This window comes from Mesoplodon densirostris, chromosome 4, assembly GCF_025265405.1.
Source record: "Mesoplodon densirostris isolate mMesDen1 chromosome 4, mMesDen1 primary haplotype, whole genome shotgun sequence".
NCBI lineage: Eukaryota > Metazoa > Chordata > Mammalia > Artiodactyla > Ziphiidae > Mesoplodon > Mesoplodon densirostris.
In genome coordinates this window covers 116320156-116333907 of record NC_082664.1, presented here as the reverse complement: position 1 = coordinate 116333907, position 13752 = coordinate 116320156, and the positions used below count along the sequence as shown (strand labels likewise).

The following is a 13752-nucleotide window of genomic DNA, read 5'->3' as shown; positions in this document are numbered from 1 at the left end:
GCTCACCAAGCTGCACAGGAAACCCCAAATGGACAGATTCAGGGTGGTGGTGCTCCCTGAAATGGGTCTAGTCCTGTCCTGGTTTTTGAGCATCTGATGCCGTGTCCTACTAGAGCCCAACTCCCTGAGGGCAGAGTTTTGTCCCTGGTTCACCGCTTCAGCCTTAATGCTGAGCAGAGTGTCAGGCACGGATTATATGCTCTGTATATACTATGTAGCCGAATGAATACTTCATACCCTCATGTCATCTTGGGGTGGGTGTGTGGTATGCTCTTGTTGCACGGTCAGAAGGAGATCTGCAGTGTCCATTTCTTCCTTTAGCAAATAGTTTTGAGCATCCACCATGTTGTAAGCATTATGCTTTTTCTGCATATACAGCAGTGAAATTTTTCCATTCATTTCAGAAACTACAGTGTCAAGACTTTAAAAATAGATTAGCACCTGATAGCTTTGAAAAAAACTTTGGAGAGAAACCATTTTTGTCTGTAGTATTCAGAGTTGGGAGTAAATATCAAATGTCTGCAAGTTTTTTGATCCTGAGGGAGGTTTGGCATCTTTCCATAGTAAATAAAGAGGGGGCAGGGAATCCTGAATGTAAAGTACTGATTTGGATATCACCCAGAGCCAGAAATCTGTGGTTTGTACGATAATTTCTATGGGCATTGTGGAATTGGGGAGATCTGTGTGATTGATCACCAAGAAGAGCTCCCTGGAGAAGTGGGCTGGGGAGTTGGTTAGGTTTTGGTATAATTGTATAGCTGTTCAAAGGTTTAGTTCCTTTTGGATCAGCAAGAAGTGTTCCCAGTCTGATGGGAATCAGCATCTTTTCATGAGTTTGCATGCTTGGCCAGTGCTTAACTTCTTCTGACTGATTGTGTGGGAAAACTGGAATCTGGGGGAGAAGGGGGCACTCAGGAGCTAAGATCCTTTGGCCTCCTCTCTGGCCCTTTCCAGGGCCAGCCGTCCTGGAAAGAGCAGACTTCCTCTGAGCAGTCTGCCCTCAGGTGAGAACTTGTCTGGGTGTCGGATGGCAGGCCTGGCGGTGGACTGGAGGCGGACAGGCCAGTGTTATCAGAGATGTTGATCTTGGATTATAGGAATTATTTCTAGGCAGCGAGCCCAGTTTTCATTTCCCTTTCCAGCTCTGTGATGTTCAGGGGAGACTGTGCTTGCAGAGAAGGAGCCTGTGTTTGGAAATCTGATGCAGCCAGCCAGCCATTCACCTAACAGTCTTGGTGGGGCAAGGCCGTGATGGACATCTAGCGGGAGTCAGGTGTTGCCTCTGGCCTCTCGGAGCTGTCCTGTTCTGGGGTTTCATTAGGGCATTGTCATCAAGTGGCTCTGTGAGGTGGAGGAAGTCATTTGGTGTTTTTGTTCCAAGGGTCATTATCCCTGAGTCAGAACTGACGAGACCCTCAGATGAGCCCGCCCTGCCCCTTGTGTGATAGAGTGAGAAACGGAGTCCCACAGCTAGTTAGCAGCAGCTCTGGTACTAAAACCTCCCCCAGACACCTGAGTGATGTTTAGCCATTTTAAACCCAGCAGTTTGATGCTATTTGCCATCTTACTCCCTTAGTAGGAAATTAGGCTTATTCTGTTTTTAGTTGTTGTACACAGATTCTGAAATTGGACATTTACCTCTTTGGTGCTGCAGCATAGATGTAAGATGTTCAAGTCACATGAAGATTGGAAATTAACAGTATAGATGATAAGCTTCCAGTGGGGGTTGATTGATGATAGACATTAGTGATGTTTCCCTGGCAGGGACTAGACCTGCACATCCCTGTTCAGGAGCCTTCTCTTTGGAGGTGTGCAGAGGAAAACTGACCCTTGGTGTGGTTTCTCTTGCTGCTCTGTAAGCCATGCCCTCTAGCTTCAGAAGTGAACCAGTTTTGGGGCTTCCCTGGTGGCGCAGTGGTTAAGAATCCGCCTGCCAATGCAGGGGACACGGGTTTGAGCCCTGGTCCTGGAAGATCCCGTGTGCCGCGGAGCAGCTAAGCCCGTGCGCCACAACTACTGAGCCGGTGCTCTAGAGCCTGCGAGCCACAACTGCTGAAGCCCGTGTGCCTAGAGCCTGTGCTGTGCAACAAGAGAAGCCACCGCAATGAGAAGCCCGTGTACCACAACAAAGAATAGCCCCCGCTTGCCACAACTAGAGAAAAGCCCGCACGCAGCAACGAAGACCCAACGCAGCCAAAAATAAATAAATAAAATAAATAAATTAAAAAAAAAAGAAGTGAACCAGTTTTTTAAGCTTCACAGTTTACACAGCTCTCTCACATATACTATCCCAGAGGTAACATGATGATAAGGCTATCTTTCATTTCTGTCCTTTAAAGGGAAGCATCTCCTTGAGAATTGTGGTTCTCAGATTGGTGTGGGGAAGGAGCCTCCTGGGATCCTGTTAACATGCAGGTTGTGGGGTTCCCCCCCTAGAGATTCTGGTTCGGTTGGTAGGCCAGGGTGGACCTCAGGAATCTGCATCTTTATCCATTGTGCCGACCCTTCTGCTGCAGACCTTTGTGGTCCTCTCTTTGAGAAACATCACTCTCCGCCAGATCATGAATTACTGCTCTCTTTGACTGTGAAGTAAAGACTGGCCCTATTTGAGGATGGTTTTGTAAGCAGACTAGAAATAACTAAACTGCGTGGGTGGAGACCAGTGAAGTGTGAGCCATTTATCCTTAGGTTGACACTCTGTGGTTTATATCTGCTACCTTCTTTGCATTCTGAGTTTCTGTGCTCCAGAGCAATGGTTTGGGCCTGTGACTCCCTCCTCCCAATGGCCCTGAAGTTTCTGTCTCCTGAGCTGATCACTCAGTCACTGGCACAGCACCCCATGCCAGTGTTCCTCCAGGGCCATTCAGAGGGAAGCTCCTGGAGGGTGACAGTGTTCGCTTGCCATCCTTAGGGTGATTCTGGGAGAGTGAGTTTTGATGATTACCACCACCAGAGAGCTGATAAGGACTTTCAGAGCCCCCAGCTTTTCACCCAGAGGGGTGAATAACCGATTGATATAGGAGAACCATCTGGTACTTTCTGGAGGTACCAGCTCTATCTTAAAAGACTGTTAGAAATCAACATGCTTCCCAAACACTCTTGTAAATTCACTGAAAGGTTAGGCAGATTTCTGGTCCAGGCTCCCATGTTCCTCCTCATCTCTGATGGGCGGTGCCTGGGAATCTGCCCCTCCCAAACCCCAGTTCATAAAACTTCCTATTAAGTCAGTCATTCCTGTGTCCTACTTTTAAGTTAAAAACCATCAAGCCAAAACACTGTAGTGTTGCATGGTGTGTGGAAACCATCACAGACAGAGGTGACGTGGGGCTCTCCACCAGTCTGCTGGCTGTTGCTGCAGGAGTTTTTATTTATCCTGAGCTCATAAAACCCGGGCACTCTCTTATTGTGCAATGGCAGAGCTGATAGGCAGCCATAGGAATGTAGCCCTGTGGTCACTCGGAGGCCGCGTGCTCCCCTTCCCTCTGAAACAGAAAGCGTTTTGACAGGCTTCCACACTTCCTGTAGGGAAGAGCAGGCCTAGAGACTGGCCTTGTCCTTGCCCTTGCCTTGGTGAAATCTGTCATCTAGGCCAGGCCCCTTGCAAGCCCAGTTATCTTTATTGTCCTCTTTTCTAGAACACGCATTTGCTTGACCTTGTTCTGTTTGTAGTCTTCTCCTAGTTTGTAATCTTCATTAAATTGTTAGAGGTGGGTTTAAGGAGTGGCTGATCTCTCAAGGTGTTTGCTTTTTAAAAGAAGCTGCGTGAATATCAGAGATGGCAAAACTCCTCAGATTGCTGCCTCCCAGAATGTGGGTGAGAATTGGGGCGCCTTCCCTAGGAGAGGCTGCCCCCCACTGCCACATGTCCAGGGAAAGTGATGGCGGGGGAGGTCTAGGTTCTTGCTCAGCCTTTGAAAAGTATTTAGATTAGAATTCATGTAATTATTTTGCAAAATAAGTTATATGAAAATGCTGACTTCAGGATAGCCATTTAAAAAGACAAAAAAATAAGAACTTATCGTGTTAGAGGAATGGAGGTCTGTACAATTGCACTCCATTTTCCGAGGCGCCAGGAGATCCAGCATTATTTCCCTTCTCAGCATCTGTCACTGGGCTGAAACAGAAGATTTCAAAACTTTCCCAAGGAAAAACTACTTTTTTTTTTTCATTGGTACTGGGCCAGATCCCTTGAGATTGTTTCCAGGCCCATGGTTTTGAAATGTTCAGAAGAATATTTGGAACCTAAAGTTATTTATCAGATATGGGGTTGTAGTCTGTTTTTCATCTGAGTTTTGTTTTGTATTATCAGGCTGTTTACAATGTTCTTGTGCTATTTATTGCTTATGGAAGAATTACCTTGGAAATCCAGATATGCTTCTTTCTTTCTTTGTTTGGCCACGCCTTGGGGCTTGTGGTGTCTTACTTCCCTGACCAGGAATTGAACCCAGGCTACAGCAGTGAAAGCACCGAGTCGTAACCACTGAACTGCCAGGGAATCCCCCAGATATCCTTCTTTAGATTTAAGAAATGAAAATTCCTTCATTATGAACAGGCATTGCATCCTTTTAAGATATGACTGAGTCAAACTATGCATGCAGTTTAAATTGCTTTCTATGACGTGTGCAAACTTAGCCCATCTGTATTCTCTTCTCGTGGCTCTCTCGTGACCGTTGGTTATTCTGTTCTTCTGGCTTACAAACATGGTAGGCGCTGACACTTTGGGGAGGAGCCCAGAGTTCACACCCTAAGTGGGTGACTGAAGTGCTCTCTCATCACCATATAGCACGATTGGTTCTGTAAGGGATGTCAGATGGCCTCATAGATGGGGTGTTTGAACTGGGTCTTGAGGGGTGAGTAGGCGTTTGCAAATGGGTTTAATTAGTGCAGTAGGAGGAGGGGTCGTTGAAGCTGAGCTGGCTTCTGTGTGCCTGTTGTGTCGGCAAAAGGCTATGGTCCTGGGGAGTGTGGGGCAGTGTAGGCCAGGTGAACCATGCCAAATTGCCCAGCACTTAGAAGCCACCAGAGAGTTTTAAGCATGGGATAAATATGGCTTAGGTGGCTATGTGTAAGAAGGGGGTTTGGGGAGGGGTGAGAGGACAGCAAGACCAGTTAGGACGCTCTTGCAAAGGCCTGAGGTTGATGAACCAGGACAGTGTCAGGGAGCGGGAATCTGAGAGACTGACAAAGGGATTCTTTGGACTTGGAGACCTGGTGATCCTATTATGCTGGAGAACGGTTCCTCTCTTCTCTACATTTGTTTATGTGTGGTCTTATTATTGCTCACTGCAGTCTATTTTTAAAGAAATGTCTTTAGAGAAGAATTGTGGCTCAGAGCAGCCGGTGGGAGCATCTTATAGCCGATTGATGGTTATGCTCTCTCCAGCCCGGTGAAGCTGTGCTGAGCCCCCTTCGATGTCCTGAGGACCTTCTGTACTGTCAAAAAGACCAGCCTCTGATGTGGGAGTTGTCCTTGCCCATGAAGCCAACACACTTTAAATTGAACTTGGCTGTTGGTTGGGGTCATCAACATTTCAGTATCTGAGAAAGACCATAGAGGAACTTCTGATTCCTGCTGACATGCTGAGGGGATGGATTTTGTCTTGGACGTGCACTTCTCCATCTTCCCATTAATAGCAAGGAACACAGACCCAGGTTTGAATTTTGATGTGCCAACTGGCTGTGAGATCATGATAATATGGATGGTTGATGCCTAATGAGTGTGCCAGGCACTGTTTTGAGCTTAACACGCATTAACTCATTTAATCCTCATAACCATATCACATGAAGTAGGTTCCTGTTATTCACATTTTGCCAATGAGAAGTCCGAGACACATTAAGTAACTTGCCTAATACAGCTAGCAAATGGCAGAGCTGGGATTTGAACTCAGTTAGGCTCCTGAGTCCAAGTAGGTAATACTTTGGGAAAGTGGATGATACTATCTTGTGAGATTGTTATGAGCTTTAAATGATAGCATGTATGAAGTGTTTAGCACAATGTCTGGCACATAGTAATTGTTTACATAATGGTATTTAATATTATTACTAATATGCACGTATACATTATGAAATAGTCTATATAATTTTATTCCATTTTTGTAAAGAAAATTGCTACATGTATTTATGGATAGAAAAGTATCTGAAAGGATGTACTCCAAAGTGCTGATTGAAGTTATTACTGGGGATGTGGTTATGTTCATTTTATTTTCTTCTTTGTTTTTCTGCATTTTTCAGATTTTCCACAGCAAACATGGGTTATTATTATTATTGAAATAGAAGTCTAAAATATGTTGTTGGGTTTTGTTTTTGTTTATTTTTTTAAAGCTGAATAGGAGCTCCCAGGCAAACAGGAGCTCCCTAAGTGCTGGCAGAGTGAGGTGCCTCTGCAAAGCTATGGAACTCCACACTATGTTTAGTGACTTAGAATTTGTTTGGTCTTTTTCTCAGTTTGTCTTTTAATTTTGTATGGTGGTTTTGGACACACACCCAGATATTTTTCTCTGCTGTCTTTCTTTTTGGGTTTAGACAGGCTTTTACATTCCAAGAGAATAGAAATGTTACAGCAGAGACTTTTTTCCGTGTTGCTGGGGTAAATAATCAACGCAGTGAAAATCAATGCCTCCCTGCCCCTCCTCAGCGTGGAGTCAGCCCCCTAGAGTTGCCCGTGCGAGAAGCAGCTCTGTGGATTACAGTCTGAAGATCTGCCCTTCGAGCCTTCAATCTGGAGCTCAGTCCTGAAAGAGCGTTGGTTTTCCTTGTCCACAGCGTCAGGACGCACAGGGCATTTGTTGTCACAGGGCATTCGTCGTGGCCGTTGATTGCACTTCAGTGTGAACTGTTCAGGAGATCTCTGCACAGACCTTCCGTGTGAAGTGCTGCTATGCTGATGGTTGGATGTAAAGTCAGATCATCCCCTGTGTACGTTTAAAATTTGGCAGAAATCTACGCAACTGTTGTTAAAAGATGCAGAGACAGAAACTTAATTTTAATTTACATAGGCATCTTCTACTAATTTAAATGGTTTTTATCTTACATTCAAATCTTGAATCAATTTTGAATTTATTTTCTTTTATATTGTGACCTAGATTTCACACCTAGGTCATAATTCATAATACTTTTATTTCTTTCCAAATTTTTAGCCAGTTGTCCTAATGTCATTGTTTAATAATTAATGATTTTCCCACTGATTTAATTGAAATGCCACATAAGTATTTTGTATCTGTTTAGCCCTGTATTTTTTTTTTTTTTTTGCGGTACGCGGGCCTCTCACTGTTGCGGCCTCTCCCGTTGCGGAGCACAGGCTCCGGACGCACAGGTTCAGTGGCCATGGCTCACGGGCCCAGCCGCTCCGCGGCATGTGGGATCTTCCTGGACCGGGGCACGAACCCGTGTCCCCTGCATCGGCAGGCAGACTCTCAACCACTGCACCACCAGGGAAGCCCGTTTAGCCCTGTATTTTGATCCTCTGGTAGTAGAGTGCTGGTTTAATTATTGTGGCTTTATTATATGCTTACTTATTTGGTAGGGCAAAGCCTCATGCCTCATTTACTTTTTCAGAATTCTCAAAGGTTAAACTTCAGATGAATTTTATAATTTCTTTGCCATGCTTTGAAGAACTTTTTAGAATTTTGGCTGGATTTTTTTGTTTCTATAATGCATACAGATTTCTTAAATGTATAACTATGCATTTTGTGTTTTATTTGTAATTGTGAACATGTTTCTAACTGTCTGTTGCTGGTATAAAGGAAACGTTTGCTCACTGGGAGGGTCTGAGAGCTGAAAATTGACCAGGTCTCACCCAGTTCTGTACCCCTAGTGTTGACTGCTGCATTGGCCTAAGTCAGGCTCTTAATAAATATTTGCCAAGTGAATGAACAAACATTTCTATGTATATGGTGTTCCTCCTTTTTCTTCTTTTGGATTACTTTAGATAGATTCCCAGGAATGGAGTTTTTGGTTAAAGGAAATGAGCATTATTATAGCTTCTAAAATGTGCTGAGTCTTTTTAGATGGAGATTCTTTACCAAAGGGCTGGAGACCCAGGGAATAAGAGTGCTTGGGTCCGTTGGTGGTATAGTGAGAATGTAGTTAGGAGATGAGGCCTGACTCCCTGTGAGTGCTGCAAGATTGTGGCTCTAGCCCCCATCCCCAGTAATGCACTTGCCTGCAAGAGTGGGCCCTTAATAAATGTGTGTTGAGATGAATTAACTTTACTGTGGGACTTTTTTGAGCACCAAGGAAAGAGCTGGTGTTGGAGAGAGGGAAGTCCCTGGGACCCAAGAGGAGGGACAGGTGTCTGGGGCCCATTTCCCCAAGAGTGGACTTGTTTTGGGCTACTAGAGGTCTGGGTGCAAAGACTTGTGGGAACAGCTGGAGTATCGCATGGTTCTTCTCAGCCAGCTTTCAGGGACTGAATTCCACCTCAAGCTGGATGAGGCACGGCCTGGTTTCCATTCTTTGAACTGGCACCTCACGTCATGGTGCCTAAGTGCAGCAGATGTCTGTCATATCAGGACTGTGCCCACCCAGTCCTTGTCTGCCCCCAGCTCCCCAGGGCATTCATGCAGCTGTGTAGGGGACAACCAGAATGGCTTTCCAAGATGTTTGGCATATGGTCTCTCATGTTGGGATTTGGCGCCATATTTGAACTATAATTTGAGCAGTTTTGAGGCAGCAGCAGTAGCTGAACATAGGAAAGAATGAGTCAGATATCTGAATGCTTAACTGCATTCCAGTCACTGTGCTGTGCATCTTGGGCCATATTGAGGCCAGCAGGTTTTGCCTTTGTCTTGAAAGAACACACCTGCTGTGGGAAGCTGTCCTGGGCTACATGGTGTTATGAGTTCCCCATTCCGAGGATGGAAAGAGCATGCAGGTCAGGAAGACCTTATTTGGGTTTTGAAGGATGAGTAGGAGTTGGAGAGAATGGTGTCATGGGACACTCAGTATAGGGTCCCAGTGAGACTTCAGACAGTAGATGCTGACACTGACCTGTTGGATGCCTGCCTGGCATCGGCTCTTACTGTCTGCTGAGCTGTGAAGCTTTGCCTTGTCTTTGCTCCTTCCAGCATGATTGGGAATGTCTGTCTGGCTTTCCAGAATGTGGGACTAAAGCATTTAAAATGGTGATTTGGGGTAGGGTGGGGCAGATATTGATTCTCTCCAGGTTATGCTGGTGGTGGTGATAAGCTTCAGCCCTGACTGGCTCATTTGTCACCAGCTGGGCTGCAGCTCAGTGGAGCGAGCTCCGGTGATAGACTCCTTGAGGTGCTGTCTGTGAAGCCAGGTCACTCGAGGGTCCTTGCCTTCCTTTGGGAGGGGGCAGTGAAGACACTGAAACTGTGAGCCATCAGCCAGACCAGCCAGACCCATTCTTTGGGGTCCCCAAATAATGTTGGCATCTCCATGGACATTAACAGAGCATGGGGTGGTTGGAGATATGGAGGTACCTAGTTAAAGAAGAAAGTTATTTGAGTCATAAAGTCCTTTGGGAGGTGAATAATGTTGGCTGCCCCACACTCTCAAGAACCCCATGCCCTTGGTCATCCCCAAGGCCATTTCCCACCCGCTGGGCTTCCCACCTAGCCAGATCTCCCACCAACCTTGGCTCTCAAAATGGAATTTGTTTGCCATCATGATCTAGACCAGCACTGTTCAATAAAGACAGTGTGAATCAGTTATATACTTTAAAAAAAATTATTTATTTATTTTTGGCTGTGTTGGGTCTTCGTTGCTGCACGTGGACTTTCTCTAGTTGCGGTGAGCGGGGGCTACTCTTCATTGCGGTGCGTGGGCTTCGCATTGTGGTGGCTTCTGTTGTTGCAGAGCACAGGCTCTAGGGTGCACGGGCTTCAGTAGTTGTGGCACGCAGCCTCAGTAGTTGTGGCATGTGGGCTCAGTAGTTGTGGCTCGCGGGCTTAGTTGCTCCGCGGCATGTGGGATCTTCCCGGACCAGGGCTCAAACCTGTGTCCCCTGCACTGGCAGACGGATTCTTAACCACTGCGCCACCAGGGAAGTCCCGCCAGTTATATACTTTTAAGTTTTCAGATACCCACATTAAACAGGTGAAATTAGTTTTAATAAATATATTTTATTTAACCCAATGTGTCTATAATATTTCATCATGTGGTAGTAGCCGTATTTCACGTGCTCACGAGCCATGTGTGGCTAGCGGCTACTGTGTTTGGATGGGGCAGATCTAGACTAACTTTACCTGACTAACCAGGACTGGGGCAATGAAGACACTAGTTTGTGATTCTACATCTAATTAGGACTGAACAAGACCAAATCTCAGTTCAGTCTCTGTTTAAAAGATATCAAATGGGAAACACAGAGACTTTGTGGATCGATGCTGATTGTGCTGTTCTACTTTTTTTTTTTTTTTTTCGGTACGCGGGCCTCTCACTGTTGTGGCCTCTCCCGTTGCAGAGCACAGGCTCCAGACGCGCAGGCTCAGCGGCCATGGCTCACGGGCCCAGCCGCTCCGCGGCATGTGGGATCCTCCCGGACCGGGGCACGAACCCGTGTCCCCTGCATCGGCAGGCGGACTCTCAACCACTGCGCCACCAGGGAAGCCCCCTGTGCTGTTCTACTTTTAATCCTGCCCTGTCTCATGGGTCTCAGCTCCCTGAGGGAAGGGCCTCTGGGGGCTTTTCCGCCTCCTTGATCATAGCACATGCCCTGGAGCCATGTGCCCCCAACAGCCTTTCACAGCTGCTTGGAGATTGAATTCGAGATGCTTTTAGTGGTTGCTAGATTTTTTTTTTTTAAAGGAAATGAACCCCAGTTAATCATTGTCTCGAGGTAGTTTTGCCTGCCTTATTGACCAGATTTCTGTAACATGAATAATATGTCAGACTTTGAGAGCATGTGATCTAAAAGTTTTTTTGCCCGAGGAATTTAGTGAGAGATGATTAAGAAGTTACTAACTGTTCCTCAGTCAGAATTTAATACTCAGAGATTTAAAGGGAAAAGGTTTTCTTGTAACAAGCAGCTTTCTCATGGTGTTTGCATTTCAGGAAACAGCTTAGAGAGGTTAGTGATGGATCTGACACAGTATGGTCTTCTCCCTGGGATGGGGACGGGGGCCAGGCAGGGGAGCTGGTGGGAGGACCAGAACACACGCACACATGTGCACACACATGCACCCACTGTCAAAACACACACTTTCCCCTAAGCTGGGGGTCGGGAGACTAGGGGCTCAGTATGGATTCTGTGAAAGGAGGAAGGAGGAGGGATTTGGTGGGCTTTGGGTTCTGATTTGGCTGTCTCCCAGCCCCTTAATCTTCCAGCCACTCTCTCCCCTCCTCTGGGAATGCTGGGGTCTCTTGTCCTGGCTTGGAGCCAGACTGAGCCCCCAGTGTCCACCCTGCAACCAAACTGCCACTCAGACGCCAGCTGTGCTTTAGGGCTCCTGGGCCTGAGCAAATCTCCTCTTCTACCTGAATCCTGCTTCCCCCCACCCCCCCGACTTTCCAAGAGCAATGACTTTGTCTCATCTCATCATTGCCCTGCCAAGAATCCAGGAAGGAACTCGAGTCCCTTTGGGCATGGTCCCTGCTTATCCCAGCTCCATCCCTCCTCCACCCCACTGCCAGCCTCCCCTTGCCTGTGCTCTCTTGCCTCTGGGCCTTTGCATATACTCTTGTCTCTGCCTGGAGCTTCTTTTTTGTCTTGTCCTTCTGGCCACCACCTGCTTCCCCTTTAAGACCAAGCTCCTGCATCATTTTATGATTACTTGTTCATTCATTTCTTCACTTATTTATTCAGCCAATATGTACCTGGCACTGAGCTGGATGTTAGAAAAATGGAGACATCTCAGAGTTTATGTTTATTGAAGAAGAGAGACATTAAGCCAATACTGTGAACGTTTTGAATCCACAGGTAGCAGTTTTCCTAAACTTTCAGTACCTGACCCTTGCCCCATCTCCTCTGCACCCTCCAGTCACACCAGCCCCACTTCACCCACTCTGACCTCTGTCATAGCACTTAGCACACTCTTGAAACTACTGATTTATTTTTCCTATCTTTCTCACAAGCCCTGATTCCAGGTTCCTGATAGATAAATATTAATAGTAAATGTTGGTTGAATGTGTGGATGAAATGATGGCTTGGCTGATAGCTGGAGGGCTTTTCTGTAAGATACCCAGAGATCATGTAGTGAATGGTTTTCCTTACCAGGGCTGTGCCTGCAAGTGTCACTAAAAAGACTCCAGGTTGTAGCAAGAGCACTTTTTTTTTTTTTTTTTGCGTTACGCGGGCCTCTCACTGTTGTGGTCTCTCCCGTTGCGGAGCACAGGCTCTGAATGTGCAGGCTCAGCGGCCATGGCTCACGGGCCCAGCTGCTCCGCGGCATGTGGGATCTTCCTGGACCGGGACACGAACCCGTGTCCCCTGCATCGGCAGGCGGACTCTCAACCACTGCGCCACCAGGGAAGCCCAGCAAGAGCACTTTGCTTGTGGACAGTAGAGGTTTGGTTTCTGGCTTGTCACTTGCTGTTGGGCCTACAAAGCAGTTTTCCAGATTGCCTCTGACCCTGGGGTAGAATTTATAGGTGCTGAAACCACTGTGTCTGATGTCTATACACCTTACTGGATGCCACTGGTTCCCATAATCATGCCATGGCATCCTTCTCCTTGAGACTCCTTTTTGGGGGCAGGCTGGAGACCTGTGACCCACACCTGCCATCTAGTTTGTTTGTTTATAGCTAGGTTCATTGTTTTGGGCTCCCTCTGTATCTTGGCTGATTTTTTTTTTTTAATGTTTATAGTGAAATTCACTCTTTGTGGTATATAGTTCTTTGAGTTTGGACAGATGCGTAGAATCATGTATCTACCCCCACAGTCATGGTGCAGAATAGGTTGATTACCCCAAAATCCGCTTGTGCTGCCCCTTTGTAGTCAGTCACTCCCTTCACCCAAGCCCTGGAAACCACAGATTTGTCTTCTGTCCCTGTAATTTTGCCTTTTTAAGAATGTCACATAAATGGTATTGTACAGTATGTAGCCTTTTGGGACTGGCTTCTTTCACATATTCATGTAATATTCATCCATGTTGTGTGAATCAATCGTTGGCTCCTTTTTATTGCTGAATAGTATTTCATGGTACGGATGTGCCACAGTTTATCTGTTCACCAGATGAAGGACATTTGGCTTGTTTTCACTTTTTGGCGATTATGAATAAAGCCTCTGAACACTTGCATGCAGGTTTTTGTGTGAATGTATATTTTTATTCCTCTTCATTAAATACCTAGGAGTGGGGTTGCTGGGTCACTTGGTAAGTGTATGTTTATAAGGAACTGCCAAACTGTTTTCCAAAGAGCTGCACCATTTTACATTCCCACCAGCAATGAATGAAAGTTCCAGTTGCTCTGTATCCTTTCCAGCCTTTGGTATTATCAATTAAAAAAAATTTTAGCCATTGTAATAGATGTCCTCTCTAGTTTTTATTTTATTTTTTTAATTTATTTTATTTTATTTTATTTTTTTTTTGAGGTACGCGGGCCTCTCACTGTTGTGGCCTCTCCCGTTGCGGAGCACAGGCTTCGGACGCGCAGGCTCAGCGGCCATGGCTCATGGGCCCAGCCGCTCCGCGGCATGTGGGATCCTCCCGGACCAGGGCATGAGCCCGCGTCGCCTGCATCGGCAGGCGGACCCTCAACCACTGCGCCACCAGGGAAGCCTCCTCTCTAGTTTTTAATCTGCAGTTTTCTTTGCTCACTCTCCCAGTTGCTGACAGGATCTATATACCATTA

General features: G+C 46.3%; 1 protein-coding gene across 3 annotated transcripts in view; it reads left to right on the top strand.

Annotated features, from left to right (window-relative positions):
• TBC1D2B (TBC1 domain family member 2B) overlaps nt 1-13752 on the top strand; it is an 85572-nt gene that overhangs the window by 6751 nt on the left and 65069 nt on the right. The gene's annotated exons all lie outside the window — the stretch shown is intronic.